The sequence below is a fragment of the Euleptes europaea genome, chromosome 10, assembly GCF_029931775.1.
Source record: "Euleptes europaea isolate rEulEur1 chromosome 10, rEulEur1.hap1, whole genome shotgun sequence".
Lineage (NCBI taxonomy): Eukaryota > Metazoa > Chordata > Lepidosauria > Squamata > Sphaerodactylidae > Euleptes > Euleptes europaea.
Genome location: NC_079321.1, coordinates 21745241 through 21772774, shown reverse-complemented (window position 1 = coordinate 21772774; position 27534 = coordinate 21745241). Strand labels below are relative to the sequence as shown.

General features: G+C 42.9%; 1 protein-coding gene across 1 annotated transcript in view; it reads right to left on the bottom strand.

Annotated features, from left to right (window-relative positions):
- Window positions 1–4885, bottom strand: part of LOC130483628 (eukaryotic translation initiation factor 5A-1-like) — a 74817-nt gene extending 69932 nt beyond the window's left edge. Inside the window, exon 1 of the mRNA XM_056856439.1 lies at window positions 4882–4885. The gene's annotated coding sequence lies outside the window, so the exon portion shown is untranslated. The remainder of the gene's footprint in view (window positions 1–4881) is intronic.
- Window positions 4886–27534: the final 22649 nt, after the last annotated feature.

Below are 27534 nucleotides of genomic sequence, written 5' to 3'. Positions count from 1 at the left end.
TTGCTGTGCAAAATTCACGCCTGCTGAACATTCAATTGCCATCTTGCCATATCTTCAGAGAAAATGCTCAGCATTTTCTGAGCACTGAAGCAAAGGATTAGCAGAATCAGCCTGGTGGAAATGAGATGCCTGCACTGATTCTACCTCGGCTACCACTGGATTTTGCTAACAGCAGAACTTGGCTCAAAATCTGCAGTTCTGCTAAGGAGAAATGGTATTCCAAAACAGATGGCAAACAGACTCGAAATCCTTGATTTTCTGAGGCACATCTGTGCTGATACCTGCTTCCCAACTGTATTCTCTTGCAAGCTGTAAATAATAAACAAAAGACTGCAAAGAAATTCAATACACTGAAGGAAGCAAAATACAGCTTCCTGAAACTTTTCAGCAACAGCGGTAGAAAATGCAAACAAAATAATAAGATAATAAATATGGCGTCTTTAAGATATTGTAATCTGCTTTGAGAGAGGAAAGGGGGCATGGTATAGCCCGATCTCTTCAAATCTTGGAAGCTAAGCAGGATCGGTATTTGGAAGGGAGACCACAAAAGAAGACTCGGTGGAAGAAGGCAATGGCAAACCAGCTCTGCTTCTCATTCACCTTGAAAGCCCTTTGCTAGGGTTGGCATAAATTGGCTGTGACATCATAGCATTTTACACACACACAATCAGCTTTGAGGACCTTGTGGTTAGGATTACCAGGTCCCTCTTTGCCACCAGTGGGAGGTTTTAGGGGTGGAGCCTGAGGAGGGTGGGGTTTGGGAGGGACTTCAATGCCATAGAGTCCAATGGCCAAATTGGCCATTTTCTCCAGGTGAACTGATCTCTATCGGCTGGAGATCAGTTGTAATGGTAGCAGATTTCCAGCTAATACCTGGAGGTTGCCAACCCTACATGTGGTTGAAAAGCAGGATATGATGAACAGGTAAATGTTTTCATTAATACACAATTCAGAAGCTTCAACTAGTAAAAAAAATGTTAGAAAGGTTAGCTGCTAAGAACATACAACACCTGCAGTTTAACTTCTATCTTGCTTACCTATTTGTTTCTGAGCCCAATTCAAGGTGTTGGCTATTTTCCTTTAAAGCCGATGCAAACGGACGATAAATACAACAAAATCTACCGTGCAAATTCCACAAACATTAAATCTACACAGAATTCCCATTAGAAAAATACAATTTTCGTGCATTTTATAGAATGACAATTGGTGGAAATTGAAAAATAGATTTTATTGTTGGTTCTTGTAGGTTATCCGGGCTGTGTAACCGTGGTCTTGGAATTTTCTTTCCTGACGTTTCGCCAGCAACTGTGGCAGGCATCTTCAGAGTAGTAACACTGAAGGACACTGTCCTTCAGTGTTACTACTCTGAAGATGCCTGCCACAGTTGCTGGCGAAACGTCAGGAAAGAAAATTCCAAGACCACGGTTACACAGCCCGGATAACCTACAAGAACCAATGAACTCTGACCGTGAAAGCCTTCGACAAGATTTTATTGTATTTATCATTAGTTTATATCACATTTTATTCCATGTTAGTATTTTTTGTTGTTTTGCTTTCTAAGTTTTGTAAGCCACCTTGAGTCTCTACGAGAAAGGTGGCATAGAAATCAAGTAAACATATCAATAAATACATGGTCAATCTCTTGTCACGCTCCTGTTCACCAACTCTATTCCTAAGACAATTGCTTCCTTACAGGGAATCCAAAATGGTTACCATGACCTTGTAAGACAATCTCATGAGATCTCAGCATTATATGACCTCTAAATTTTATTTTATTCCTTCTATTATTTTTTTAAAATAATATTTTCCTGCAAATATCGGGGTTCCCCCAGATTTATAGTAACATGCCCCCTTTCCTTATCTGGAGTTTTTAAATCTGCTCACTGGGACTTTGTTCAGAGTTAGATATATAGGTAGGCATTCAACATCCCACGTTTTTACATCATGACTAATACTCAACACCCTCACTGTCATCCCTCTGAGCAATGGAAACAGAAAGTAATATCTATAATGTATGTATATATAATCATAGATAGCAACAATTTTATATAGTCTATAAGTTTCTAATATAAATCCAATTTTTCCTAGTATACATTTTTCAAGAATTTTGTTGATTGTCATAGTGTAACCATTTTCAATGTTCAACATAGTTTGTAAATGTACATATATAGTATTTCTTTAAGTCAATTATACAACTTTTTTGTTAATTACTCCAAAAGATGTGAATTACAGAGTAAAATCCAACATCCCAGAAGTTCAACATGAAATGTTTTCCTAACTGTTTGAAATTTCTTTACAAGTTGAAATATTATCAGGTAGTTACTTCATCAGGTAGGTTTCAGAAGACTTATAGAATAAAGTACTAGATCACATAGGTACAATAAGGAATATATTCTATAACTGTTTGAAATTTCTCTGTAAATTGAAATCTTGTTCACTAAAGACATCAGGTAGTTAATTCTTCAGGTAAAGTTTAAAAGACAAGTTCCTGGGTTGTACTTGTTTCATCATATTACTTCATCAGTAAATACCATCTATTCCTCATAAAAATATATTTATTTTAAAGTAATTTTAATCTATAACTCTTTTTAAAGAATTTTTTATAAATGGAATGATGCAAAAGAATACAGGTTTTTGATAAAAGGTTGTTACCTTACTTAGAATATATGTTTTTTGTATGTTAACTGTTCTCTGAGCAAAGCAGAAAAAGAAGCAAAAAAGAGAGAGAGAGAGAGAGAGAGAGAGAGGAAGCAAAGGCAAAGGGAGCAGACATAGCATGGGGTCACGCAGGCTGAAGCTCCATATTAGCCAGCGTGACCCCATGCCAGCATAAGTGTTCGTTTAACTTGTGATAATGGGTACTTACGCCGCCGTCAGGCTGGGAAGCCTCTGAAGAGGTGGCGTGGCAGTGCGCTCCTGGCCACCACAGATCCAAACCCCCCCCCCAGGAATGGGCTGGGCATGGAGTAGGGGTCACTGGGTGTGTGGGGGCGAGGTAGTTGTGAGTTTCCTGCATTGTGCAGGGGGTTGGACTAGATGACTCTGGTGGTCCTTTCCAACTCTATGATTCTAAGATCATTCTGGATCAGACCAATGGTCCATCCAATACTCACACAGTTACTCTGTAGGACCAAAAAGACACCAAGGCATATCCTAGCACTGGTACTGAGAGGTTGTCAGCCTCTGAATGTGAAGGCTCTGTTTCATCATTATGGTAAGTAGCCACTAATGGCTGTACCCTCCACAAATTTATCTTCTCTTCTCTTAAAGCCATCTATGCTCCTGGCCATCACTACATCCTTTGGCTGTAAATTCCAATGCTCACGTGTCCCCTCCCTCCCCAGTGAGAAGATGTATAAACTCACTCTTCACAACAGAAGCACAGTGGAAGTGCTTGTAATGTGCCTCATTTCAAACCACATAATATCATGCTACATTATTCTGAGGAAAATGCCTTTCAGTTGTTCAGAAGCTTAAGGCTTTAATGAGCGACTGGCTGAATGCAAACCACTAACACATGTACTGTATAACAGAGAGACACTACATTGGTGGTTTCATTTCTTTTAAATCATGAGATATCCATTAGCCTTACAAACCTGAACCGCAGCTAGAAGGTGGTAAATAAAAGCTGTCGTTAAAAAAGAAAAACAGGCATAATGAACTGCTCACAAAGGTAAGATAACTGTGCCTGACAATGGCTGCAATCCTAAAAACAGTTTCCTGGGAGAAAGCCCCATTGAATAAAATAGGACTTATTTCTGAGTAGACGGGGCTCAGGATTACGTTTTCTTTGTGCTTGCATTTGTCCTCCTTCAGCGCAAAAATTGTGTTAGTTAAAGCATCACATAATTGTTTTCCCTGTACTCAGTTCACAAATATTTATATTTATTCATTCAAACATTTATACCCCACCTTTCTTCTGAACTGGGGACTCAAAGCAGCTTACATAAACAAATGGACAAAATGCATAATTTAAATACAAATATATCCTCCCACACATGCACTTTAAACAGATATACAAACAAGAATTTGGGACAATATTCCACCAGGTGATGGGACATAAATTCCTCCTAGGGTATTGTTTGTTCTAGGGATGACAGCCTCCAGGTGGGACCTGGAGATCCCCCGGAATTATACCTCATCTCCAGACTACAGAGATCCATTTTCCTGACTGTATGGCACTGTGCACTTAGGCTCTACCCTCAGGGGTCGTACCAGCCGCCTCGTCTTGTCTACCTTCAGGTTCCCACCTGAGTAAGCCTCAGAATGGGCAGAGATGCTGGATGAGCGCACCTGGGGTCCTTTTGCTGCCCTGGACCTCTTGCCTATTGCTCTCTCTCTCTGCACTTCCAGGCTGTAGTCCATCCTCCCCCTCCCCCCCAGGCTGGCCCATTTTCCTCCCATTTATTTCTGCCATGCTCTCACCTTCTCATCCCATCCTCCACCCCTCTCGCCTAGATGCATCCCTTTTCCCCATTGCCTCTGGCTCTCCCAGTTCCCCTGTAGGAAGGAACTGTCCTTCCGCCTGTCCTAGGGTTACTCGTGAGTAACATCTCCAAGCACCGCCTCTTCTCCGGCTCCTCCGTCACCTGGGATCTTACCTTCCAGGCGTAGGCAGTCTGCAATTCTGTCCCCCCAGCTTGACAGCTCGTGATTTCAATGGGCTGCTGGCTGTGGGGAAATGGGGACTGTGGCCACCAGTGTCGGCGAGTTGGGGAGCCATAGTGGCTGAGCTACTGAAGACTTTTTGCTGCTGCTGTTGCTGTCCTCTGTCAGGTAAGTATGGGCTCGGGGCTGATCTTCCTGGGTGGGGGCAGATGCCATCTCCTCAGCCTTTGAGGCCTGACTGGCAATCAGCTGATTGGTGGACCCGCAAGGCAGCGATGCCCCGTGGTCTCAGGAGGGGGCACCTACTGCACCCAGGGCTACTGCTTTTCTCCTGGCTTGGCTCCTGGGAGAGGCTCTGATCTGCTGTCTTGCCAGTTCTCTGGCCGCCTTCTCCCCAGGAGCAGAGGTGAGGGCCGGGGCCACAGGGCTTCACCGCCATGTCCATAGTCAGTCTAGGGCAGGTATTGTACCCCACTGAGGTCCATGTCCTCCCCAGGCTCCATCCCCAAATATTCAGGAGTGTTCCAACCTGGCTCTGGCAACCCTATCCCCTCCATCCCCTGCCAGTGACCTGACAACCCTAGTTTGTTCCCACAGGCTAAGAGCCAAGGGTAAGGTAAAGGGCCATCAGCCCTTTAGCTCTTGCCCTTTGGACAAAACAAAACTTAAAGTACATGCAAAAGGAACAGGGCAATGCTCAGCCACAGCAACTTCCCCTCCCCCTGTCACATGTAATCCAAGAGCATAGTTCTTTTGCTCAATCCCTACATTTAAAGTCTGGGTTTCTGTTGTCAGCTTTTGAAAAATAATGTTAGATATACCTTGTGTGTGTGTGTGTGTAAAGTGCCGTCAAGTCGCAGCTGACTTATGGCGACCCCTTTTGGGGGGTTTTCATGGCAAGAGACTAACAGAGGTGGTTTGCCAGTGCCTTCCTCTACACAGCAACCCTGGTATTCCTTGGTGGTCTCCCATCCAAATACTAACCAGGGCTGACCCTGCTTAGCTTCTGAGATCTGATAAGATCAGGCTAGCCTGGGCCATACAAATATCTAATTGAAATTAGGAAAGCCCCATTTTTAGAACCCTGTCTTGAGGGAAACCCCATCCTCAAAATCAGTAATTGTTGGTTCTGGTCCATTCCTCCGTTATTTGGCATTTCCATGCTTATAACTGCTAAAACCAGGGTAGCCATCACACAGAAATTGTATTTTTACTAGTTACGTATGTGCACATGTATGAGTGTATCTGTAGTTCATGGCAGCATGCATGACTCCCCTCTCCTGTCTTATCCTCACAACAACCTTATCAGGTACATCAGAATGAGAAAGAATGTTTGTAATTGGCACCCAATGAGTTTCATGACTGCAAAGTAATCTGAATCCGGATCTTCTGTTGTACTTTATTATTGTGGTCCCTGCACCATTCTGATTCTTGAAATTGGTTTGTTTTCAATTGGAAATACATTCATGAGGTTGACATCATGGCATTAACATGAACATTAGACAATGAAACAACGGTGAGAAGAACTCAGAATCAAAGCCCTCTACTGGTCAGCCTTTCCTCTTCCTGTTGAGCATTGTCTGAGATTTATGAGTACATGGCCCTGCTCCATTTCCCAATACCAATCACAGAAAAGTCTGCTAGACCAACACTCCTAGGGCGAAAATGCATGGTCGCTTTAGCCTCCTTTATTCCTTGTTTCAGCCAGAATTCAGCCAGGATCGAACGCACGTTTGGCGAAACCCATGCGTTAGATCCTGTCTGAATCCTGTCTGAAACAGGGAATAAAAGAGGCTAAAGTGAACATGGATTTTCACCCCTAGATTCCGCCCTGTACCTATCTCTCTTACAGTGCATTCCTGAGTGGAATTCCTGAGCGGCACAAAAATCCCATGCAACCCACATAGGGCTGTACAGGAGATACACCAGCTTTTTTGCGAGATACACCAGCTTTTAGCTGGTGTATCTTGCAAAAAAAAGGGGGTGTTCCTGAGCTGAAACAGCTCAGGAGGCTGACTAGCGTCGGCCCCACCCCCCAGCCGGCACCGTTACACCCCGGGAACGACTCCCAGGACACCGGGATGCCCCGGGAATGCCTCCCGGCTCACCGCTGCGGCCTGTTTCCGGCGGCCAGGTACTGGCGCCCAGGGCTGCACACCGGCGCTGGGGCCACTCATGGTGCTGGGGCCTTAGTCGGCTTCCTATGGGCTTTCGGCCCAAATCTCAGGAATGGGCTTCCCATCTTGTCCTGGAAGGACAAAATGGTCTGTTTTGTTTAGAATTTTTCTTACATGTGCAAAGTGGAGTTTGGAAGTTCTGGTATAACTGAGTGACGGATCTGAATCAATTACGTTCAATTCCAACATCAACATTATGAAGGGTCAAAAGAAAAACACTTTTCTAATAATTCTTTTAAATGTGATTATTTAGCTCTACCTGCAGAGGCTAATGTTGAAGCTTAATGACATTTCTCACAGATTCCTCCTGGCTGCAGAGAATTTAAAAGAGAGTAGGGAAAGGTGAGGGATAATCAAGAATACACTTTCTGAGAAATAGGTTTACAAGGTATTTGTGGCAGAAGAGATTACCAATAACCTCTAGATACTTCCAATATTTACAGGAATGTTCAGAAAAAGGCAGTTTATTTTGTTGATAAATATCAGTTCCTTATTTCTTTGTCTCTCCCCTACCGCCCCCACCCCCCCAATCCAAGTCTTATCTAGCGGGTAACTAAACTCCCTGGTCCTTTATATTCAAATGAATGTTTTCCACCAAAATATTTATTCAAATTTGCTGGCAATGATTTTCAGATTCTCTCCCAGGCAGAGAGAAAAACAGAAAGATAAATGATTTTTCTTTCATTACCTCCAGTGTTATTGTTATGATATATTTTGTGATGTTGCCTCATTATCTGTCGGTACACAAAACCAAGCAATGCATAATATGTGAATCCAAAGTAAAACAGGGAGACATTTCTCAAGCCGTTTTCAGCATGTTTTCAGGGTTTAGATGAGGGGGGAAATAGGTTACATTTTTTAAAATTCACAACAAGGATACATGAAGCACATTTTTTTAAAAAAAGTCTGCTGAGACTTGGACATTTCTCTCCTGAAAATGCAATGGTCTGGACATCTTGTGGGAAAGCCAGCAGAAAGCTCTCTTTATTTTCTTTGGTGAATGGTGCTCCATTGGTGGAAAACTATCACAACTAAACATCTATGCCAGACAGAGTGAGAGTAAAATATAAAGGGATCTCAATCTGTGGCTAAGACAGTTGCCTAGTGGTTGAAGGACCAGCCCAGGAGTTTGAGTTGCATGTTTTATTTTTCCTTCTTTTTTATTTATTTCTCTTTTGTTGTTGTTGCTTAAATTATATTCTTATATTAGAAGGAGGAGGCGGAGTTGGTTTTTATATGCCGACTTTATCTGCCATTTAAGGAAGAATCAAACCGGCTTACAATCACCTTCCCACAACAGACACCCTGTGAGGTAGGTGGGGCTGTGATAGTGTGACTAGCCCAAGGTCCCCCAGCAGGCTTTGTTTGTAGGAGTGGGGAAACCATCCCGGTTCACAGATTAGCGTCCGCCGCTCATGTGGAGGAGTGGGGAATCAAACCCGGTTCTCCATATCAGAGTCTACCGCTCCAAACCACTGCTCTTAACCACTACACCATGCTGGCTCTAACGTTTTTTCAGGTTTTTTGTAAGCCACTCTGGGTTTTTAGTGCCTTAATAAAGTAATGCCTTAATTTATTAATTAATTCTGAGATTGAAGACTTTCTAACTACAGTTGTTTGTGACATTAGAATTGGGTACCTTAAAAATCATTTCTTGTTGGAGGAACCCCTCCTCCACACACACACTCCTCCACACACACACTATTCTAAGCACGCTTTTACTGCTCATTTACAGCACAATCCTAAGAACAATTACCAAGTAGTAACCCCCATTGAATAGACCTTAGTGAGATACTGAGTAGGCTTGCTTAGGACTGCTCTTTTTGATCTTTTATGCATGGCTGTTTCACTCACTGTCACCCCTCTGATGACTTCGGGTCCTTTTGTTATGCAAGCTGATTCTGACCTTCAGAGGTCGCCTTGCTCTCCCCCTGCATTCCCCCGCGTTTTGCCTGCATGTTCAAATTTGGGATGAAACAGTTCCCTAGGATCATAGAGTTGAAAGGGACCACCAGGGTCATCTAGTCCAACTCCCTGCACACTGCAGGAAATTCACAACTATCTCCCCCCACACCCCCAGTGACCTCCTACTCCATGCCCAGAAGATGGCCAAGATGCTCTCTCTCTCATAATCTGCCTAAGGTCATAGAATCAGCATTGCTGACAGATGACCATCTAGCCTCTGCTTAAAAACCTCCAGTGAAGGAGCACTTACCACCCCATGAGGAAGCCTGTTCCACCGAGGAACCGCTCTAACTGTTAGAAAATTCTTCCTAATGTCAAACCATGGGCAAAACACAGGGAAATGCAGGGAGAGAGAGAGGCGACCTCTGACGGTCGGAAACGGCATGCATAATCCAAACAAAGACCTGAAGTCATCGGAGTGGTGACGGTGAGTGAAACAGCCATGCATAAAGGATATTAGAATCCCAGATTGTAGGTGAGAAACAAACCACAATGTGTTACAGCGGATATCCCAAGAGTTTTTTTAATGAAATCTTCAGTCTCCACATAGCACATGTGTATGGAGGAGAAACTAACCCTGAGAATTTCTGGCTTGTTCTGGACATGAAAATTTTTTTGTGTCTGTGATGACTGGATGCAGCCAATGCATGCGTTAACATGAAAAGGAACTGTGAAGTGAGGCAAGTGAAAATGTCTCTAAAGCAAGAAATGTAGTTCTCTTGGCTTAGTGGGACTCAACTTTCCTTCATTGGCAAGCCCCTTTTTTCTGCACCCTGGATCGAGACGTTTGCCACCAGAATATTTAAACAGAGGCATTCTTTCCTGTGCTGCAACTGTGAAAGCTGGTTCCCTCAGCTCCTGACAATTTTTCATGAGATTTTTTCCCCCTTTCCAATCTTAAAACTTCAAGCTAATTCAATTTATCTTGTCCATTTTACTCAAACAACTGAAACAGATCTATGGCAAATTAATGCGATATAGATAATTTAGAATGCAGTGCAAGAATTCAATGCACACCAGCCCTACTGTATTACCTAAGGATATAAGATTTTAATTTAAAAAGTTAAAGGTCCATAAATCACATTCTATCTACACTTGTCAATGCTTCTGACAACCCATTTTAACATCTGGGATTATTTCCTTTTTTTATCAGATGAGAAAGAATTTGGTTTAACTGCACTTTACCCCTAGAATTGAGAGAGGGGAGGAAGAGAAAGGATGTATGAAACCTCAACCTTAATTTGCACAGACTGCTCCACTCTCCTTTTTTTACTCAGTGGTCTTGAATAGCCACAGAAACTCTGCAGAGTGTCTCTCGAGGGCAAACTAGACATTACTGCAGCCACAGGTCCTACCCATGGCAGCCAACACCATTATGACCGCCCGGTTCTCATCTATTAAGCATTTTTCCCCATATGGCTAGGACACATCTAGTTGACATAGTAATGCATTTTTTCTGGTCTAATCTAAATATTTTGCAATTTAAAAACCACACCGGACCATGACCGTAGTGTATGTAGCTTGACTTTTGCCTTTTAAGGATGCAAGCTGGAGTTGCTATGGGATTGCTACATGTGTCCATTTCTTGATGCCTCAGCCACAGAAGTGTCCTGTGACAGAGGCTGCCTGTGCAATTCCATAAACCCCTCTAGGATACTTGACATAGAGGAATAGCACGCTCTCTTTTGGAATGCTGCATGCTCAGGCACCTGCCCATTTGACTCTCTTCCTGCTCACCAGTTGCAAAGCGGGAGCTAATCATTAGGGGTGTTGTTTGAATGTTGCTCGAATGAATTTGGATGTTTGAGCGTGACAGACAGAGCCAAGTCTGTCCCCTTCCTCATGTCTGTCGATCCCCTTTGTACCCTGGTGGTTTGGAGAAAATGCCAGCAACAGCCAATCAGGCCCCTTGGAACCTACTGCATGGTGTAGTGGTTAAGAGTGGCAGAGTCTAATCTGGTGAGCCAGGTTGGTTTCCCCACTCCTACACATGAAGTCAGCTGGGTGACCTTGGGTTAGTCACAGTTCTCTCTGAACTCTCTCAGCCCCACCTGCCTCACAACGTGTCCCTTGTGGGGAGAGGAAGGGAAGGAGATTGTAAGCCAGTTTGGTTCTCCTTAAAAATGTAGAGAAAGTCGGCATATAAAACCAGCTCTTCTTCTTCTTCTTCTTCTTCTTCTTCTTCTTCCTCCTCCTCCTCCTCCAAAGGAAGAGGAGCAGAGTGGGGAAAGGAGCCAATTTAATGGATGTTTCAGAGAGGATCTTGAGGATCTTGCTCTGTTTCCAGCCGCTGCAGGTGGAAGTGGGCTGTTTAGTGTGGCAGCCTAGGGTGGCACATACTGGTTGATGGTTCTCATTCATAGTCTTTTAATGTTATTTGGAAGCAGCGGGGCTGACAAAGCTGTGCTTTTAAAAGGTTCTAGTGAAGATTCTCAGAGGTTAGGAAACCTGAGGAAAATGTGCCAGCTTTGAAAGTCCAAAGGAGTTTTGCAGTTATTGGTATTTCCTCCACTCTGACACAATGTATGTTTATTCTATCAAGAAATTATATCTCCATATCTCAATCTCTCAATAAATTACATTTCTATAAAGTTATCCCCAATTATCCCCTTCTTGCTGCGTTCAATCTCTGTTATTCTCCATGGTATAAAGGGTGGAAATGGTTATAACCAGGTTTTACCAAGGCAGGGGAGAAGGTACCTCAGGCTCAGGAACACCGTCACAATTTACCTCAGAGATGGCTAGCTGTAAACAGTGCCAAGCACTGGCAGGTCAGTAACTAAATATTTCATTGACATTTTTCATGGGTGTGCTTGGTGGTGTGACAGGGAAGTGTGGTATGGGCAGTAGTCCTCAATTAATCCTAAAATTAGTTCATGCTACCATCACGAGGACAGTGGCACAGGGCTGAGTGGGGGTTTCTCACCAAAAATATTTTAGTTCTCGGTCCAACCACCCCAACTCATCACAGTGAGGCAGTTCGCTAACTATGGTTAGGGCCAGGGCCACATCTAGCAGGGGTGAGGGGGCAGTTACCCCAGGCACAGGAATTGAGGGGGGCGGCAGAGAGGGGGCCATGTGGGCCACGGTGGCGGCCGTTGGACAGACTGGAGCTACTGCCTGGCTGCTGTGGGGAAGAGGCTGCCTGGAGTGTAGGGTTGCCAGCTCCAGGTTGGGAAACACCTGAAGATTTTTGGGGTGGAGCCTGAGGAGGGCGGGGTTTGGGGAGGGGAGGGACTTCAATGCCATAGAGTCCAACTGCCAAAGTGGCCTTTTTCTCCAGGTGAACTGATCTCTATCGTCTGGAGATCAGTTGTAATAACAGGAGATCTCCAGCTACTACCTGGAGGTTGGCAACCTTACTGGAGTGCCTCGTGCAGGGCCGGCTGCCACAGGGCAAAGGCTCACCACAGCAGCGCCTCTGGCTTTATTCTGTTGTTTAAAAGAGTTGTTGATTATACATGTATATTATATGCATTGAGTAAAGGTAAAGCACCGGGTCATTCCTGACCCATGGGGTGACGTCACATCCCGACGTTTACTAGGCAGACTTTGTTTACGGGGTGGTTTGCCAATGCCTTCCCCAGTCATCTACCCTTTACCCCCAGCAAGCTGGGTACTCATTTTACCGACCTCGGAAGGATGGAAGGCTGAGTCAACCTTGAGGCGGCTACCTGAAACCAACTTCCGTCGGGATCGAACTCAGGTCATAAGCAGAGGTTGGACTGTAGTACTGAAGTTTACCACTCTGAACCACAGAGCTCCTAGTATAGAGTAGATATGTATATATAAAGAAAAATATGTATATAATATATGGGAGGGGAGTCATTTTGTACTTTTGCCCCCCTTCCAAAAAATTGTAGATCTGGCCCTGATTAGGGTACTTCAAACCAGGTGTTGAAACCATGGTCTCGGAAGTTGGTGTGTTAATCACAGCTCATCTTAACTATGGCTTGGTGTGGCAAATGAATGCAGACAGCCTGCCTTAATCTGGACTGGTCTCCCAGGGCTGCCCTAACAAACTCCCTAGCTACAGAGATGCCCAGTCAGAGTGAAGGGGAGCATTTGTTGAGGCAAACCAGGATTTATGTGATGATTTGTAAACTGAATGTTGGCTTAACAAACTAAACTATTGATTTAAAAAATTAACTGAATAAAATATAGGACATACATTTTTAATTATTTTGTGTAATGTCTGAACCAAGCTAAAGACTGTAGTTTACTTTACATGGACAAAAGGTCAATTATTTCTACAACAAGGTAATGCATGGGTTACATATTATACAGGTTTGTTGAATCTGCAGGAGGATTTTGGTATAAAATGCTTTCATTGCAATTTGTTTTGAGGTTAAACCATATTATGTAGTCTGGACTTTGAAAACTACACATATTTTCCTGTTAAATATGCTTATCATTGGATTATTAGGATGAGATGTTCTTTTTCCAGGAGTACAGTCCACTGATACCTATCATCATTCTGCAAAACAAATACAACACTGCAGAAATCCATAGTGCTAATTTGTATGGTTTCCATTTTATTCTTCATAGTTTGGACAATGTAACCACCACCTCTACAATATGACCGCTTACAGAACTGTGGTCAATGGTTGGGATGAATGATCTCATAACGAAAATAAACCTAAGCTTGAAATATTAGTCTTAGGACGGAGCTAGCCTGTAGGTATACTGTCGTCAGTCTAAAGAAATTATAGCATGTGCTATAAACCTTGGGAACATTGCAAATCTAGGAAAGTTCTTTCAAATACAAGTATGTGTTCACTTAAACACTATGTATCCACCAGCTACTTGGGTTTAATAGTTCAGGGAAATAGGGGACCATTGAAGAACCTTCGTTAAACTGTCACACGGAACCCCTTAGGCTTAGAGCAAACATGAATAATTCTGCATTTTCTATTTACACTAGCATTTTTAATTTACCAAATGCAAATAATAGTCACATTTATTGTGTCTTTTTTTCTTGTGCAAGTCAATAAATGCTAAATTAAATGTATTATCTGTGGAAATGCCATCAATTCGATGCATTATTTCTGCATAATGTTGCAATTTCCCATGTCTAGAAAGATAATGTACAACTGGGCAAAAGTATTTAAAATGTTATTGGTTTGACATTACTTTTAGTCAAGGAGGCATGTAAGCTACAAAAAGAGAATAAAACAACCAAAATGGGATAAAGAAGTAAAGAAGAAACTATTATTTGCTTTATAATTAATGTACACAACAAAGAAATATGGAAAACTCGACAGAATGAGCATGTGATGGGATCAGTCCAAACAGAAGATACATTTTAATCTGTACCATGGCACATTTATTTATTTATATATTTGTATCCTGCTTTTCTCCCTGGAGGGACCCAAAGCAACTATATGTGCCTTGGGCTGGTCCAGGATTCCATGACTGGCTCATCCAAAGGTGCTGGCTGTGAACTACAGGCTAAGAGTCAATAGCTTTGCGCTGCTGGCTGCACCTAAGTATTATTGGTACCTGAAACATGAAGGAAACAGGTGCAATCACAGCCCTTACATTCAAAATGAACCGGATGTTTAATTATATAGAACCTGATGTGGATCACTGGCTCAGTTCCCCACAGAGCTGGTCTTCAGGCAAGGGGGTGTGACTACCAGTGCCATGGGAGGGCTCAGTCCCTGTCAAAAAGATAAAGTTGGCACATTGCTGACCCTTATGTCAGTAGCCTCAACAAATTGCTATTCCACAGGCATGGGTCCTGGTTAGGGTTGCCAACCTTCAGGTGGTGGCTGGAGGGCTCCTGCTATTACAACTGATCTCCAGGCAACAGAGATCAGTTCACCTGGAGAAAACGGCCACTTTGGAAGGTGGGCTCTATGGCATTATGCCCCATTGAAGTCCCTCCCCTTCACAAACCACACTCTGCAGGCTCCACCCCCAACCCAGAGCTGGCAACCCTAGTCCTAATACTATGCCCCCCTTTAATAGCCTCTCAGGAAATTCCCAGCCCTAAATTGGTCCATGGGCATGATTAGCAATAAAGGGGAGGTGGTGCACCTGTGGAGGAGTGGGGCTGGAGCAGGAAGGAAAACTAGGTCAAGGAGTTCTAGAGATGGGGGTAGGAGAAGCAGCAGTCCAAGTGTGTGACCAGTGATACAACTGTCAGGTCAGTTCAAGTCAGCTCTGCCAAGAGTGTCGTATGGATGTTAGCTCTGTGACCCCCACCCCCACCAGTGGCCAGAGGTTGGTTAGAGGTGCAAACAACCCCTGTGACAGAACTAGGGGCAAACCCAAAGTTGTGAGGAACCCGCAGCCTTGGTCCTGGAGACATTTGTTTTTATGCAACCCCAAAAGTATCACACTCCCCTCCCGTCTGGGGGTATCACACTTGCCTATGATGATCTTGGGGTAGACATAAGACCTCCAGATCAAGTACATCACAAAAGTTTATAACATTAACTACCCAGCTAGCTTTCGTGCTGAGCGCTGCCATTGTAGAGAGAGAAAAGTACTTGAAATACTGCACACTTTAAGCTGTGAACAAATCATCAACGTGATTATATGAGGTACTCAGCTCCAGAGAAATGGGCATTATGAAAAAGGTAAATTTGGTTTTTAAACACCTGTTTTGTGAGCACTGAATCATCCTTAGTTCCCGGTATGCTGGGAAGATGCTATGTCTTTGTTCCCAAAGATTAAAAGGAAAGGAAGAAGGCTTTCGTTGAGACGTTTTCTTGCTGCCACCACCAGATCGGAAAAGCAGGAAGTTGGTGGTGGGACAGGGTGCTACAGCTCTTGAACAGGGCTGGAAATTCAGGGGAAGATTGCAGAAATATTTTGGGCCCTGTCATCATGCTCATAGTGATATTATCAGTCTTGCAATAACACATGCATGGTGCTCAAAATTAAACCTTGAATGAACCAAAGTATTTTCAGATTATTTGGAAAATAACTGTTTGCATAGAATTCCAGAGTGAGAAGAGGGAAATTACCCATTACTATGTGATTTTGATGCTGGTTTTTTATTCAAGAAGCTGTCCAAAGTGAATTACAAAGTAAACACAGTGCATTAAGGTCATCACCACGTAATTAAAATAATTATTTTTTTGGCAATGCTCAAAACCGCCATTACAATTCTATTGTGTGTATGAATATAATTGTTTACTGCATTCACTCTTGACTGGAGACATTGGCTCCCAAGGAGGAAGGAAAGGAAAACATCATGTGAATCTAGATTTGTCAATAAATTGGAACACACAACTGCAGTGGGATGTAATAAGGAATTATACTCATTATTGTTTCATACAATTTTAAATCAAAGGAGAATCAAATAAATAACAGAAAGAAGATCAAGATATCAGCATGATATGACCATATTGAGCCCCATGGCATAGAGTGGTAAGCTCCAGGTAGCTGGCTCAAGGTTGACTCAGCCTTCCATCCTTCCGAGGTTGGTAAAATGAATACCCAGCTTGCTGGGGGTAAAGTATAGATGACCAGGAAAGGCAATGGCAAACCCGTAAACATAGTCTACCTAGTAAATGCAGTGATGTGATGTCAACCCATGGGTCAATAATGGCCTGGTGCTTGCACAGGGGCCTACCTTTATCTTGATGATATGACCATAGGGTTGCCAACTGCCAGGTAGTTTTGGCAATTCAAAATAAAAGCACCAGCAAAATTACACACAAAGGTAACAATAATGCAATTGCTTTTAAAAAATATATTCATTCAACTGTGGTTCTAATTGACACAAACAAATTGAGCAAACAACTCAGTAGTGGTTTACAAATGGTCCAGTAATGACCCCAGTACAGAAACGCAAAGCATTAAGAAATAAATAAATTAATTAATAGCAGGCAAATTGCTCAGTACTTTAGAGTTCATACACATAAAGTGCAAATGCAATAAATTAGGCAGCGGAGACCGGACGTGTAGCAATGGAGATCCGGTAAAATTCCATTTCATGCGATACTTTTTCAAGCTTCATAAGTCCTTCAACGCATTCACGCTGGGAAGGAGTGTGCCTTCCTTGTATGCATGGACGGCAAAGTGAGACGTCTTACTTTATGAAGCTTGAAAAATATCGCATGAAATGGAATTTTACCGGATCTCCATTGCTACACGTCCGGTCTCCGCTGCCTAATTTATTGCATTTGCACTTTATGTGTATGAACTCTAAAGTACTGAGCAATTTGCCTGCTATTAATTAATTTATTTATTTCTTAACGCTTTGCGTTTCTGTACTGGGGTCATTACTGGACCATTTGTAAACCACTACTGAGTTGTTTGCTCAATTTGTTTGTGTCAATTAGAACCACAGTTGAATGAATATATTTTTTAAAAGCAATTGCATTATTGTTACCTATGTGTGTATTTTGCTGGTGCTTTTATTTTGAATTGCCAAAACTTTCCAGTAGCACTAATAGCCTGCTTTTGACTACAACTGCCAGGTAGTAGCAGGAGATCTCCTGCTAATTCAACCGATCTCCAGCCGATAGAGATTAGATCACCTGGAGAAAAATGGCCACTTTGGCAATTGAACTCTATGGCATTGAAGTCCCTCCCCAAACCCTGCCCTCCTCAGGCTCCACCCCAAAAATCTCCCACCGGTGGCGAAGAGGGACCTGGCAACCCTATGTGACCATCAAGAAATTGATTCTAAGCTAAGCTGGCTTGCACTTCCAGCAAAAATAGGCAACATTCATAATAAACAAATGAGCAGCTAATGTAGTACGGGCTGATCAGGATTTAAATGAAAGTACTGAACATGTTGCAGCCAGTGTTAAACATCTTAAGAGCTTTAATTACAATGGGGAAAAAACACTTGTTAATTTATCTCTGGTTGAAATAAATGAATCTATAAGAGTACGTAGCTTTTATTGGATCATGCTCTGTAGATGAAATCCTCTGTAGACACACCAAAATAATAATATTCAGATCTACTGGATGTAAGCAAATAGCTGAATGTTGAGATCTACTGATTTCAGTTAACAAGCATGGCTAACCTATTGTGGGTTACATCTATTACAGTACAGATAAATTATTAATCTTGTTGAAATGAAGGGGATTTTACTTGTACATTGCTTAAACACCTGAACTACACCTGAACTACACTTAAGATGGGTGTTTGATCTTAAGGAAACATTCAGTTCATGAATAATTAGCACCAGGATATACTTGAGCATTGTTTCCAGGGGGAAGTAATCTTACAGTGCAATCCTAACCACTGCAAGGGAACTGTACTCCTTTTTTCCTCAAAGCTCATGCCATGCCCATGTGCTATACAATGTGGTTTGGGATACGACATAAAGGACCCTGAATGGATGAATTCAAGGATTGCATCTCTCAACCTGTTTCTCAAAATGGCTTTTGGTCACCTGTTCTGAGCACTTCTACAGTCTTCCTTCCCCCATCCTGACTTGCAGGAAGAAGGATGGCATACAAATATGATAAGGTGTGGTTTCCTCCTAGGCAGAAGTTATTCAATACAATGATGCAATGATTTTCTTTGTAGTGACATCATATTTAGAGAAGAGGCCAAATGGATGGATGCTGAGTAATAGTGAGACCAATAGAACTTAGGCCTAGAGGAATCCTAGGAAACAAACGCACTGTCCAGACTTCTTCTCTAACATTCATTTGTGGGCTGAATCATGCAAGAGTTATTTGATAATAAGGTAGACTTAGCTCGGAGGGAAGGCAGCTAGGTATAGCCTGATCAGATCTGAGAAGCTAAGCAGGGTCAGGGCTTGGAAGGGAGGCTTCCAAGGAAGACTCTGTGGAGGAAGGCAATGGCAACACCACCGTTTCTCACTTGCCTTGAAAGCCCCTTGCTGGGGTCACCATAAGTCGTCTGCGACTTGATGACACTATACACACAGCCTTATCTCATGGCAAGCTGTCAGGGCTGCTGAACTCCAGGTGGCGGCTGGAGCTCTCCCGCTATTACAACTGATCTCCAGCCGATAGAGGTCTGTTCACCTGGAGGAAATGGCCACTTTGGCAATTGGATTCTATGGCATTGAAGTCCCTCCCCTCTCCAAACCCCATCCACCTCATGCTCCATCCCCAAAATCTCCAGGTATTTCCCAACCCGGAGCTGGCAACCCTAATTGCAGTCCAAATAGTCATTAAATATGTTTTGATTCTGGAAGTAGCATTGCTGCATAACCCTCCATTCATTTAGCAAATGGTCCCTTCCATCATACTAATTCCCATTCTAATACCTCTGCAAGACATATTTCCTCTCCTGTCTACCCTACCCCCCTCTTTAATATCAAACTTCATTGAAGTAGATTAACCCAGTACTTTGGATGGCAGTACTATCTACAGTATGTGCCACCTTAAGATAAGGGTACACGTAAAGAGATCCTTTAATGAAAGGAAAACAACTTTTCATGTCCCACTGAACAACAAAATATGCAGCGGTCTCACCTTTGTGATTGATTATAAAGTTTTTGTGTGTATGTGGTTTCTTCTTTTCTTTTTTTAAGATAAAGCCTTCTGGCAATACATCAAACCCTCCTGCTTGGTTTCACTCTAACAACTCCAAACTGAATAGTCTTTTACAACTTACCCAGAACATTGCTCTTTCAAATGTCCTTAGGTTTTCCTCCAGGCAATGGTAGCTATAGTCTATGCTGAAGGATTTGTTACTGCAGATAATAACATACCATCAAATAGAGAAATTCTTTTTAACTGAACATCAATTGTGAAGGTATCACCACTAATACAGGAACTTAAAAGAATGCTCTTTATTTTTTTAAAAAAAATACTGATTTTATCTATGACAGCATTTATCAGGCTTCTGGGAAAGTATGGCACACAAATTACGGTGACCTTCAATTGGATTCAGAAACAGAGAGCTTAAAAAAATCAGTCTATGCAGAACCATAGCAGGTGCAATGCCAAGTTCAGCTAGGGTTGCCAGGTCCCTCTTCGTCACCGGCGGGAGGTTTTTGGAGGCGGAGACTGAGGAGGGTGGGGTTTGGGAAGGGGAGGGACTTCAACGCCATAGAGTCCAAGATCCAAAGTGGCCATTTTCTCCAGGTGAACTGATCTCTGTCGGCTGGAGATCAGTTGTAATTGCAGGAGATCTCCAGCTAGTACCTGGAGGTTAACACTAACAAAAACAAAGCAACCCAGGCAAATTCAACAGTGTGTACTGTGTCATTAGAATTAAACAACCATACTACTATTATAATATAATGATGCCAAAAACATAAATCTAACAACAAAGTTACATGTGACACAATAGTACAAATGTTTCCATATGCATCCACTTAGGGCATGTCACCACATAAGTAATTCAATTCCATATAGTGTCAAGTAAGTATCCAGTTATTGAACATATCAAAAGTACATGTCCATGCATAATATTCTCTTCATATTCCTTAACAGTTATCTGGTAGAGTTTATCCTGTTTCAACCACACATCTTCATCAGAAGATTCTCATGGACATTGTACCATACTAATTAACAGAGCTCGGCTCCTTCATGGCAATGCCATGGAAAGACACACTTCCTAATCGTGATGCATATGGGGAGGGGAGGGACTTCAATGCCATAGAGTCCAATATCCAAAGCGGCCATTTTCTCCAGGTGAACTGATCTCTGTCGGCTGGAGATCAGTTGTAATAGCAGGAGATCTCCAGCTAGTACCTGGAGGTTGGCAATCCTAAATTAAGCCCATGAACTGGAAAGCTGACAACCACTGATTTCCAGACTACAGAAACCAGTTCTCCTAGAGAAAATAGATGCTTTGTTGCTTCCAGGGCCAGTTCTTAGCATGATCAGGGCACACCATGATCAAGGGAGTGTCCATCAAACTACTGGGGACTTTGCTTACTCCCAGTTAGCAGCACTGAGCAGGGCCGTCTTAACAGCATTATGGGCCCCTGGGCAAACCAGTGTGCTGGGGCCCCTACGACAACCACTCACAGGAATAAAAAGTAAATGGTCGATAATATTAAACATATATTTATTTTATTGGCACTTCAACAACACTGGTGTTAAAACATAGTCTAGACTACTGTGTAGTAGTATTTATTTATGGTACGTCACTTAATATACACAGATTAGCATAGGGCCCCTATGCTCGTGGGGGCCCCGGGCAAGTGCCCATCAGGCCCATGCGTTAAGATGGCCCTGGCACTGAGGGAGTAGGCAGTAGGTATGGCTTATGCCTTTTGATGCCTCCAGGATATCCCCTGTTGCTAGCTGGGTTTGTGACAAGCCCCTGAGGTACCTACAGGTCAGTTGGGCTCACCTGGATCCCAGCAGGTGTTGGTACATGAGAAGAGGTGCATTTCCTCTTGGATGTGCCCTACTGCTATCAGCTGGCTGCCCTCCTGAGGACTTGCAGAGCTGCTGAGGTTCACTTGACTCCTAGTCAATAATGATGCCCTAGCATGAGGGAAGAGGTATGCTGAACAAGATCCAAGATGACTTTGCAGAGGCAGGCAATGACAAACCAACTCTGTTCATCTCTTGCCTTGAAAACTGTATGGGGTTGCCATAAGTCAGCCATGATTTGACAACACTTTCCACCACTGTGCTTTTGGAATAAAAGCAGAGAATAAGCAAAAAAGAAACAAACCCAAAACACAGTGCGTAATGCACGTAGGTCTGTTCCCTCCTGCCTTGATCTGTACCCCAGCCTGAGGCAAAGAGTGAAGCACCACAAGAGCTTCTAGCCCATGCCTTTAAGGGGCCTTCAAAGTGCGAGAAGACACAGCTGCCAGCAAACATTGTGGCTGCTGCTGAGGCAGGCAGGGTATAGCAGATGCAGGAGTCTTGGTACACTGCTGAGGGCCAGGGGGCTGTGAATAATGCCTGCATTTTGAGGTGTGGCATCATGTCGGCTGCTGTGACTTGTGGCCTGGAAAGGGCAGTATTTGATGATCCTACACTAGAGCTTCTAGCCCGCAGGAAGGTGGTGGGAAGACTCATGGTTACCAGCACACATGCGGCTGCTGCTGAGGTTGGCAGGTCATTGCAGACGCAGGAGGCTTGGTGTGCTGCTGAGGGCCAGGCCCAGGGGCCTGTTAGTAATGCCTGCATTTTGAGGTGTAGCACCATGTCAGCTCAAAATATTTCAGATTTTGGAGCATTTTTGATTTTGGATTATTAGATAAGGGATACTCAACCTGTAGTGCTATTTTATAGCTTCTGAAAAGCAAAACCACCAAGTTCCTGGTGGTATTATGGTCTCCACAGGACAGGACAAGTAATAAAATATAAACATATATTTAAGTGTTGCACATGTTTTGCCACAGGTGCTGGTTCAAGTCAGGTTCTCTTAAACTCTGTCAGCTTGTCTTCTGGCTCTCCCCCTGGGATTGGCTAAAGGTCACCCGGCAAGCTTCCATGGTAGAATGGGGTTTGAACCTGAGTCTCCCAAATCTAGTCCTATACTCTAACCATTACACTACACACACTCTCTCTGTGTTAGTTGTTTCATTAGTTGTTTCATTCTTCTCCTTCAAGGGAGAAAAGTTTCTTACTATGGAGAAAGGCTTTTCTTCTGGTGGAGAAAGACTTCCTCTGATGGAGAAAAGTCTCTGTTAGGAGGGAAATTTGGTGGAAGTGAGTCAGAGGATCTTCCCTAGTGGAAGGCAGTCATAGGATCCAACCCTTAATTTATTACATTTTAGTCTTAGAAGAATTTTTTCAAGACATTGTGGTATATTTATTGTATACATTACAATGGAACAGACTGTGCCCCTCTCTGATATTTGTGTCTGTTGGTTTAGTCTCATGATGTGGAGTTATTAGAATTGTAGAACTCTCTTGTCCTGAAACCAGTTGCTCCCATCTTTGCATGTTCTTGCTAATATAGGAATGTTGTTTTGACCGCACCCATCTCTGCTCTGTGAGTCTAAAAGCAGGAACCTGAGTGAGTACCTTATTCCTGTTCAGCAAACAAAATGGAACATCACAATCACTACTTTCTTCATAGCCTTAAGGTTATACCAGTAAATAGGCAGTAAATTTCTGCTTGCATTGTCTGTGTTACAAAATTGATTTCTTTCTCACTTTCCAGCATATTCCCTCTCCCTCTGTCATGCACAATTAGAACCTGTAACGAAAAGTGTTTCTTTCTCTCTTTGCTATTTCCAACATTTCTGTTGCTTTCTCTTGGCTAAACTTTCCTTACATTTGGCTAATGCAACATGATAGTTTGCAGAGTTGATTTAAGATAATTAGAGGCTTATTGCCAGACTTTTCCTCCCCTCAGAAGTTGAAGAAATGATATACAAAACACACCTTGTGCAATTCAATTTGCCCTGCTCTAAAAAGCATCAAAAATCCATACAGACCAAAAATTCCTACATAGCTATATCTGTATTATTAGTATAAACCCCATGCATAACAGGCAGGCTATCCCAGCACTTACAAGTAAGGCATTTTTTTCTTCCCACCATAAGAAATCTTTCCTTTTAATGCTTTTCTCTTTTACCATTTACTTTTAGTAGTATCACTACCAAAGCAATCAACAGATGTAGAGTCTTGCTTAGGGCATACACATTCCAATTTCAGTTGAACACACACAATAACCCCCTTCAGTCTCACTCATGACAAGCATAATCCTGACCTCAATCCTCCAAACCCTGGAAAATAAAGATTGAGTTAAGAGGCACAAATCACCTAAGCCAGTGAAAAGGCTCCTTGCCTTTACAAAAAATAAATAAATAAACAGAGCACCGGTAATATTTGTCTGCTTCCCCTCCCCCCATCTATATTGGACAAACTTTTACAACTCTAATAGATTTTCTGCTCCTCTAACTTCAGCCCCTATTCCTGTTCTCTGCCAGTGAGAATTAACCTCACAGTAACCCTGAAGGAGAACATAACTCCATAGGAAATGGTGCTGTAATAGGAGCAGATAAGGGACCTCTTCAGGCCTAATTCCACATTAGCAGTTTCCCTCAACAATTCAGGAAGACAGAGTCAGGGCCTTTTTACTCAATTGGGAACCAGAGGTTCTTATAAACAGGAATTCCAAGTTATTTTTGCCATAATCCCTGGTCTGTCTTAGATCTCCAACACACATAATTGTGTTCCACTGTGGAGCTGTGAACACCCACTAGAAGAAATAACCATATTATTGTTCACACACTTCAAGACCCTTTGATTTTTTTTTTCATCTGAGAAATTATTCCGTTTAGCATAAACAGCCCCAGGCTTCAACAGTAATGTCAGGGGTTATTAAACACATTATACATGAGCCCTATCTACAGCCTGAAGTGGTTCAGTCCAGAATTCTCCCACCTCAGTTTATTCCTCCTTCCTTCCAATAGCAAGTTTGATAGTGAAGCCTTTTCAGTAGGGTAACAACACAGGACCACCCTTAGACGGGGCAGGTTCTTTTGTGTATTTGGGTGACTGCCCAAGTGTGATGAAAAATATAAAGTGTGTTGGAGAGTCACGGCCAACACTTGGTGGCCCCATGAAGTCCCACCACCTGGGGTTTTCAAGGCAAGAGATGAGCACAGGTGGTTTGCCATTGCCTTCACCCACATAGCAATCTATCTTCCTTCGTGGTCTCCCAGCCAAGCTTTAACAACAGAGGGCTAGTCTGAGCTACTAGGGCTGCTGAAGAAAAATACAAGCTTTTAAATTAAAAAGACACCCCTGACCAAAAAAATGCAGCTGTCTGATGAATACTGCGCATGGTCTTTGGCTCTCTAAGAACCATTGAATGTAGAGAGCAGTTAGGCATCATTTAAAAGAAAGGTGACTGAATTCACCTGTGTGAACTCCTAAGAGTTTATACTATGGTGAAGAGGGAGATTAGGGTTGGGGGACACATGAGATATACATCTCCTGAACCAACCTGAATTCACCACCACCCCACCAATCCAGGATAGAAACTTTGACAGACTATGACCCTTCTGAAGGTCAAAGATTCCCAGCAGAGGGATTACTCGGGGTTGGAAGGAAATCACTTGCTTCAGTCTTGTGTGTGTGTGTAAAGTGCCTTCAAGCCGCAGCCGACTTATGGCGACCCCTTTTGGGGGTTTCATGGCAAGAGACTAACAGAGGTGGTTTGCCAGTGCCTTCCTCTGCACAACAACCCTGGTCTTCCTTGGTGGTCTCCCAACAACCGTGGTATTCCTTGGTGGTCTCCCATCCAAATACTAACCAGGGCCAACCCTGCTTAACTTCTGAGATCTGATGAGATCAGGCTAGCCTGGGCCATCCAGGTCAGGGCAGCTTCAGTCTGTAGGGTTACCAACCTCCAGGTAGGACCTGGAGATCTCCTGAAACTGTAACTGATCACCAGACTACAGAGATCAGTTTCCCTGATGAACATGACTGCTTTGGTGGTTCTACCCTGCTGTCATCAGGACTGCTGCTTACCATAGCATGGGAAGCAAGGAACAGAAAGGACATCCTACAGGAGCAATCTAGTTCTGAGATGGAAAACAGAAACTCTGTTGGGTTCTGTCTTTGATGTTACTACATAATTGTCACAACACAATCTTGCCTTTACCCATTGCTTTATCTTGAACCAAGTCCAATTAATACCTTGGGCTAATCACAGTTCTCTCAGAACTCTCTCAGCTTCACCTACCTCACAAGGTGTCTGTTGTGGAGAGAGGAAGGGAAGGTGATGTTAAGCCAGTGTGAGACTCCTTAAAGGTAGATAAAATCTGGGTATAAAAACCTTCCTTCCTTCCTGTTCTGGTTATGCTGAAAGAAAGAAAAGTGACTTCCTCCTGTGCCTCCCCAAATGGAAGTATAGTTTCAGCTGCTATACAAATACATCTCCAAAACCAGTGTGATACAGTGTTTACAGTGTCATACTAGGAGTAGGGCTCCCAAGTTTAAATCCCCACTCAGCCATGAAGCTCACTGGAAGGTCCAGAGTTAATCCAACCTATGTCAAAGGGTTGGGCGAATAAAATATTGAACAAAAAGAACTATGTATGACACCTTAAGGTCTCTGGAGGATATGTATGAAAAATACATAACTTGAACATTCAGTTAAATTATCCCAGGTGCAATTCTAGAGTCTGCTTGATTTGTGTACACAGATTCCTGTGTATATTGCAGCTAATGAGAATTATTTTGCCATGTTTATTATTACAATAGCTTCCTTTCATAATTAACTTCATACAATTGGATTAAGAAATACTACTTCTGCAGAAGTGTTAGATTTTCAATGTTTGGAGTCCACATCTGGGGGAAAAAAGATGGGAGCAGGTGGTGCCAAGAAAGATGTGTGGGAAGTTAAGCTGTGGAGAAAAGGCAGACGTCATTAGTTCATTGATCTGACTGCCTGGTTCTGTCTTTCTATGCATTGCTAACTCAGTGGCAGGTTCTCGCCAGGTAATGGAAGAAGTGCTAATGTGATCTGACTCAGAATCAATACTAACATGGTCTTAGATGCACTCTTAATGCTTTCTAGAGTACTAGTTTGGAGACAATGCTGGATTATGTTTTCAACCCTTTCAGCCTCTAATAAGCACCCTTAGCTCCTAACAAAAGCCAACATAATTAGTACAAGAGGCTAAAGAAAGAGGTTTGAATGAGCTGAAAGGAAACAACAGAGGGAACATCTGACCCCTATGCTTTTCCATTGGGCTTCGATAAATATCTTCTGGTCCCTGGGGTCTAAAGTGTAAAACAATGGAAGAATACAGACAACCATTTATCAAGGCGTAACACACATGGTGGGTATGCAAACACATGAAGACCTGGTCATCTTTACCATTTTTTCCCTACACGGAGAGCGGAAATGTATTACCCAGTCAGAAATTCAGGGAACAGCGGTGGAATATTAACTCAAAAAGAAGGTAGGCTTCAGCACTTGATATAATAGCTGTAGTCTCAATCTACTATATTCCAGATGATTGTAATGGGCCTTGAGCACAAAATAGGTTGACCAGGTTGCACACTGTGGCGAGCAACCTCCCACCCCAGCAGCCCTCCCCTGCTCCGCCTGCTCTTGCAACAGCAGAATTGGGGAGAAGGGGATGATGCCCCTGACATAGTGCCATCACTTCCAGTTGCCATACCTGCAGTGCTCTAGGAATTTCTAGAGCCTAGAGTGACACTGCGATGTCACTTCCAGGTCTTCACCCGGACGTGATGTCACCGCATCATTTCACGCTTCTCCTCCCCATGTCCCACCTCCAAATACTTCTGGGACTGCCAGGCAACCCTAGGCAAAGACTAGAAATACATGCAGAGCCAACATTTAATGTGTGTATATAAACTATTTATTGAACTAAATGGAGAAAATGTAAAATAAAAGGTTAAAAACTGTGAAAGAAATGAGAAATGATAACAAATAGGTACGCTAGGCCCTCTCTTTAACACAATTGGTGCTGAATTCCAACTGAGGTAAACAGAAAAATGGTTCTCATCTCAGCTTCTCAAAGACAGGATAAAAAAATGTGTGGATTCAAAAGAGGCCAGACAAAAACCCATCTTATTACTGTATTGCTGTGACATCAGAACTGTCAGACATTTCTACTTATCTTTCATTTTACCTCTGATCCCTGCCCCCTCCCCCCCAAAAAAAAAATATCTGGAAAATCCAGGGCAAAACACAGAATGCGAAAAATAATAAAACACCAATTTCCAGCTTCATCTTTGGGACTAGTTTACTCTTGAGTAGGGTTGCCAACTCAGGGTTAGGAAATTCCTGGAGATCTGGGGACTGAAGCTGGGTACTCAAGGTTGGGTGGGTTAAAAAGAATATATAGATGATGAAAATGTAATTTATTTAAAGCGCTATGTCAAGATAAAAATTATTTTAAAAATGTTAAAACAGCACAATGGC